This window comes from Hylobates moloch, unplaced genomic scaffold (genome assembly GCF_009828535.3).
Source record: "Hylobates moloch isolate HMO894 unplaced genomic scaffold, HMol_V3 SCAFFOLD_2, whole genome shotgun sequence".
Taxonomy (NCBI): Eukaryota; Metazoa; Chordata; class Mammalia; order Primates; family Hylobatidae; genus Hylobates; species Hylobates moloch.
Genome location: NW_026652277.1, coordinates 50,513,450 through 50,519,449, shown reverse-complemented (window position 1 = coordinate 50,519,449; position 6,000 = coordinate 50,513,450).

Genomic DNA, 6,000 nt, shown 5'->3' with positions numbered 1-6,000 from the left:
GGCAGCCAGACAGAAAGGTCGGGTTACCCACAAAGGGAAGCCCATCAGACTAACAGCTAATATCTCAGCAGAAACTCCACAAGCCAGAAGAGAGTGGGGACCGATATTCAACATTCTTAAAGAAAAGAATTTTCAACCCAGAATTTCATATCCAGACAAACTAAGCTTCATAAGTGAAGGAGAAATAAAATACTTTACAGACAAGCAAATGCTGAGAGATTTTGTCACCACCAGGCCTCCCCTAAAAGAGCTCCTGAAGGAAGCACTAAACATGGAAAGGAACAACCGGTACCAGCCACTGCAAAAACATGCCAAATTGTAGAGATCATCAAGGCTAGGAAGAAACTGCATCAACTAACGAGCAAAATAACCAGCTAATATCATAATGACAGGATCAAATTCACACATAACAATATTAACTTTAAATGTAAATGGACTAAATGCTCCAATTAAAAGACACAGACTGGCAAATTGGATAAAGAGTCAAGACCCATCAGTGTGCTGTGTTTGGGAAACCCATCTCATGTGCAGACACGTAGGCTCAAAATCAAGGGATGGAGGAAGATCCATCAAGCCAATGGAAAATAAAAAAAGGCAGGGGTTGCAATCCTAGTCTCTGATAAAACAGACGTTAAACCAACAAAGATCAAAAGAGACAAACAAGGCCATTACATAATGGTAAAGGGATCAATTCAACAAGAAGAGCTAACTATCCTAAATATACATGCACCCAATACAGGAGCACCCAGATTCATAAAGCAAGTCCTTAGTGACCCACAAAGAGACTTAGACTCCCATGCAATAATAATGGGAGATTTTAACACCCCACTGTCAACATTAGACAAATCAACAAGACAGAAAGTTTACAAGGATACCCAGGAATTGAACTCAGCTCTGCACCAAGCAGACCTAACAGACATCTACAGAACTCTCCACCCCAAATCAACAGAATACACATTCTTTTCAGCACCACACCACACCTACTCCAAAATTGACCACATAGTTGGAAGTAAAGCACTCCTCAGCAAATGTAAAAGAACAGAAATTATAACAAACTGTCTCTCTGACCACTGTGCAATCAAACTAGAACTCAGGATTAAGAAACTCACTCAAGGCAGGGCGCGGTGGCTCACGCTTGTAATCCCAGCACTTTGGGAGGCCGAGGCGGGAGGATCACGAGGTCAGGAGATCGAGACCACGGTGAAACCCCGTCTCTACTAAAAATACAAAAAATTAGCCGGGCGTGGTGGCGGGCGCCTGTAGTCCCAGCTACTCGGAGAGGCTGAGGCAGGAGAATGGCGTGAACCCAGGAGGCGGAGCTTGCAGTGAGCCGAGATTGCGCCACTGCACTCCAGCCTGGGCGACAAAGCGAGACTCCGTCTCAAAAAAAAAAAGAAACTCACTCAAAACTGCTTAACTACATAGAAACTGAACAACCTGCTCCTGAATGACTACTGGGTACATAACGAAATGAAGACAGAAATAAAGATGTTCTTTGAAAGCAAAGAGAACAAAGACACAACATACTAGAATCTCTGGGACACATTCAAAGCAGTGTGTAGAGGGAAATTTATAGCACTAAGTGTCCACAAGAGAAAACAGGGAAGATCTAAAATTGACACCCTAACATCACAATTAAAAGAGCTAGAAAAGCAGCAGCAAACACATTCAAAAGCTAGCAGAAGGCAAGAAATAACTAAGATCAGAGCAGAACCGAAGGAAATAGAGACACAAAAAACCCTTCAAAAAATTAATGAATCCAGGAGCTGGTTTTTTGAAAAGATCAACAAAATTGATAGACTGCTAGCAAGACTAATAAAGAAGAAAACAGAGAAGAATCAAATAGACGCAATAAAATATGATAAAGGGGATATCACCACCGATCCCACAGAAATACAAACTACCATCAGAGAATACTTTAAACACCTCTACACAAATAAACTAGAAAATCTAGAAGAAATGGATAAATTCCTCAATACATACATCCTCCCAAGACTAAACCAGGAAGAAGTTGAATCTCTGAATAGAGCAATAACAGGCTCCGAAATTGAGGCAATAATCAATAGCTTACTAACCAAAAAAAGTCCAGGACCAGACGGATTCCTAGCCGAATTCTACCAGAGGTACAAAGAGGAGCTGGTACCATTCCTTCTGAAACTATTCCAATCGATAGAAAAAGAGAGAATCCTCCCTAACTCATTTTATGAGGCCAGCATCATCCTGATACCAAAGCCTGGCAGAAACACAACAAAAAAAGAGAATTTTAGACCAATATCCTTGATGAACATTGATGCAAAAATCCTCAGTAAAATACTGGCAAACCAAATCCAGCAGCAAATCAAAAAGCTTATCCACCATGATCACGTGGGCTTCATCCCTGGGATGCAAGGCTGGTTCAACATATGCAAATCAATAAATGCAATCCAACATATAAACAGAACCAAAGACAAAAACCACATGATTATCTCAACAGATGCACAAAAGGCCTTTGACAAAATTCAACAACGCTTCATGCTAAAAACTCTCAATAAATTAGGTATTGATGAGATGTATCTCAAAATAATAAGAGCTATCTATGACAAACCCACAGCCAATATCACACTGAATGGGCAAAAACTGGAAGCATTCACTTTGAAAATGGGCACAAGACAGGGATGCCCTCTCTCACCGCTCCTATTCAACATAGTGTTGGAAGTTCTGGCCAGGACAATCAGGCAGGAGAAGGAAATAAAGGGTATTCAATTAGGAAAAGAGGAAGTCAAATTGTCCCTGTTTGCAGATGACATGATTGTATATCTAGAAAACCCCATCGTCTCAGCCCAGAATCTCCTCAAGCTGATAAGCAACTTCAGCAAAGTCTCAGGATACAAAATCAATGTACAAAAATCACAAGCATTCTTGTACACCAATCACAGACAAACAGAGACACAAATCATGAGTGAACTCCCATTCACAATTGCTTCAAAGAGAATAAAATACCTAGGAATCCAACTTACAAGGGATGTGAAGGACCTCTTCAAGGAGAACTACAAACCACTGCTCAATGAAATCAAAGAGGATACAAACAAATGGAAGAACATTCCATGCTCATGGGTTGGAAGAATCAATATCGTGAAAATGGCCATACTGCCCAAGGTAATTTATAGATTCAATGCCATCCCCATCAAGCTACGGATGACTTTCTTCACAGAACTGGAAAAAACTACTTTAAAGTTCATATGGAACCAAAAAAGAGCCTGCATTGCCAAGTCAATCCTAAGCCAAAAGAACAAAGCTGGAGGCATCATGCTACCTGACTTTAAACTGTACTACAAGGCTACAGTAACCAAAACAGCATGGTACTACAGAGATATAGACCAATGATGAGACATATTTCAAAATAATAAGAGCTATCTATGACCAACCCACAGCCAATATCATACAGAACAGAGCACTCAGAAATAATGCCACATATCTACAACTATCTGATCTTTGACAAACCTGACAAAAACAAGAAATGGGGAAAGGATTCCCTATTTAATAAATGGTGCTGGGAAAACTGGCTAGCCATATGTAGAAAGCTCAAACTGGATCCCTTCCTTACACCTTATACAAAAATTAATTCAAGATGGATTAAAGACTTAAATGTTAGACCTAAAACCATAAAAACCCTAGAAGAAAACCTAGGCAATATCATTCAGGACATAGGCATGGGTGAGGACTTCATGTCTAAAACACCAAAAGCAATGGCAACAAAAGCCAAAATTGACAAATGGGATCTCATTAAACTAAAGAGCTTCTGCACAGCAAAAGAAACTACCATCAGAGTGAACAGGCAGCCTACAGAATGGGAGAAAATTTTTGCAACCTACTCATCTGACAAAGGGCTAATATCCAGAATCTACAATGAACTCAAACAAATTTACAAGAAAAACAAACAAACAACCCCATCAAAAAGTGGGTGAAGGATATGAACAGACATTTATCAAAAGAAGACATTTATGCAGCCAAAAAACACATGCAAAAATGCTCATCATCACTGGCCATCACAGAAATGCAAATCAGAACCACAATGAGATACCATCTCACACCAGTTAGAATGGCCATCATTAAAAAGTCAGGAAACAACAGGTGCTGGAGAGGATGTGGAGAAATAGGAATACTTTTACACTGTTGGTGGGACTGTAAACTAGTTCAACCATTGTGGAAGTCAGTGTGGCAATTCCTCAGGGATCTAGAACTAGAAATACCATTTGACCCAGCCATCCCATTACTGGGTATATACCCACAGGAGTATAAATCATGCTGCTATAAAGACACATGCACACGTATGTTTATTGTGGCACTATTCACAATAGCAAAGACTTGGAACCAACCTAAATGTCCAACAACGATAGACCGGATTAAGAAAATGTGGCACATATACACCATGGAATACTATGCAGCCATAAAAAAGGATGAGTTCATGTCCTTTGTAGGGACATGGATGAAACTGGAAACCACCATTCTCAGCAAACTATTGCAAGGACAAAGAACCAAATACCACATGTTCTCACTCATAGGTGGGAACTGAACAATGAGAACACGTGGACACAAGAAGGGGAACATCACACACCGGGGCCTGTTGTGGGGTGGGGGGAGGGGGGAGGGACAGCATTAGGAGATATACCAAATGCTAAATGACGAGTTAATGGGTGCAGCACACCAACATGGCACATGGATACATATGTAACAAACCTGCACGTTGTGCACGTGTACCCTAAAACTTAAAGTATAATAATAATAAAATAAAATAAATAAGAAAGAAAAGAAAAGAAACGAAACTCCCTAGAAAACTGCATGAAAAGTAGATATCTCATACGAACCCCGGTCTTCAGGTCATCCACAGCTAATGAGATTGGTCAGCCTCCTAAGAACTATGGCAGTCAATATTTCAGGAGGTGGTGTGTGGAAAAGTGCAAGATGTATGATTCTCAATTCCAACGCTTACTTACTGCTAAGATTTACAACATTCTGAGCACCCGTTTCTTATGTATAAGATGAGGTTAGGAAACAATACTGCCTATCCTACTACATCACAAGATTGCTGCGCGGTTCAGATGAGAAAACATTTGCAAACTTACAGCTTCCTACAAGTACTAATCACTACTAAGATGGTTGCTCCTTGAAACTGTCCTAGGAAAGATAGTAGAATCTCTTTTCTATCTTTCTCCCACACAAACACATAGAGACCAACTTAAGGATTCACTGGGCTCCTCTTATCTTAAGGTACATTCTGCTCCTTTAAAAATGATGTAAAAACATATGTTCTTATCCAGGTTTGGCTTTGTCTTAAGAGTCTGTTTGCTTTCTCTAGTTCCTTCTATTTAGGAAGAAAGTTTCTAATTTATTTCTTGAAAAACTTTGTTAGTGGTATCAACCTCAGTTCATTTGCCATGCTGCAGTGACCACCAACAAGAAGTCAAATTAAATCAGTTAAAAACATAAAATAAAAAAGGATGAATTAGCACCATGCTAGTTCAGCTTGGGCTTTAATTCAGATAAGACACTAACATCCCAATATTAGGAACATAGTGGCAAGAAGTGGATTTAGTTAAGGCAGCAGGGTCATAAGTGATTTTCCTCTCACTTTATAATATATAAGAATTGGGATGAAAAAAATATGTGTCTATTGGTTCCATTCTTCAATCTTATTTACCAAGAAATTTTAGGTGGAAAAGTTGGCTCTTATGACATTTGAGTTGGGGGGAGGGATAAGAGTGTTTATTTTGGAGTTAGAATCATCAATCATAGTGGCCTCTACAAGATTTTAAGCCTCAGTATTATTCAGCTTAAGTCTCTGATTTAGAGAGTTTTTTTTTACCCTTCTATGTATAGTTCATATTACAGACGGTGTGGGAGGGATAATGCTATTAAGTCACTATTTTGGAATGGCAAAGCTATTTTTATTTATTATTCCTAAGAGCTGAAAAGAATGTAGGAAATATCTCTTGATAACTACAGGGAACTACATGAATTACT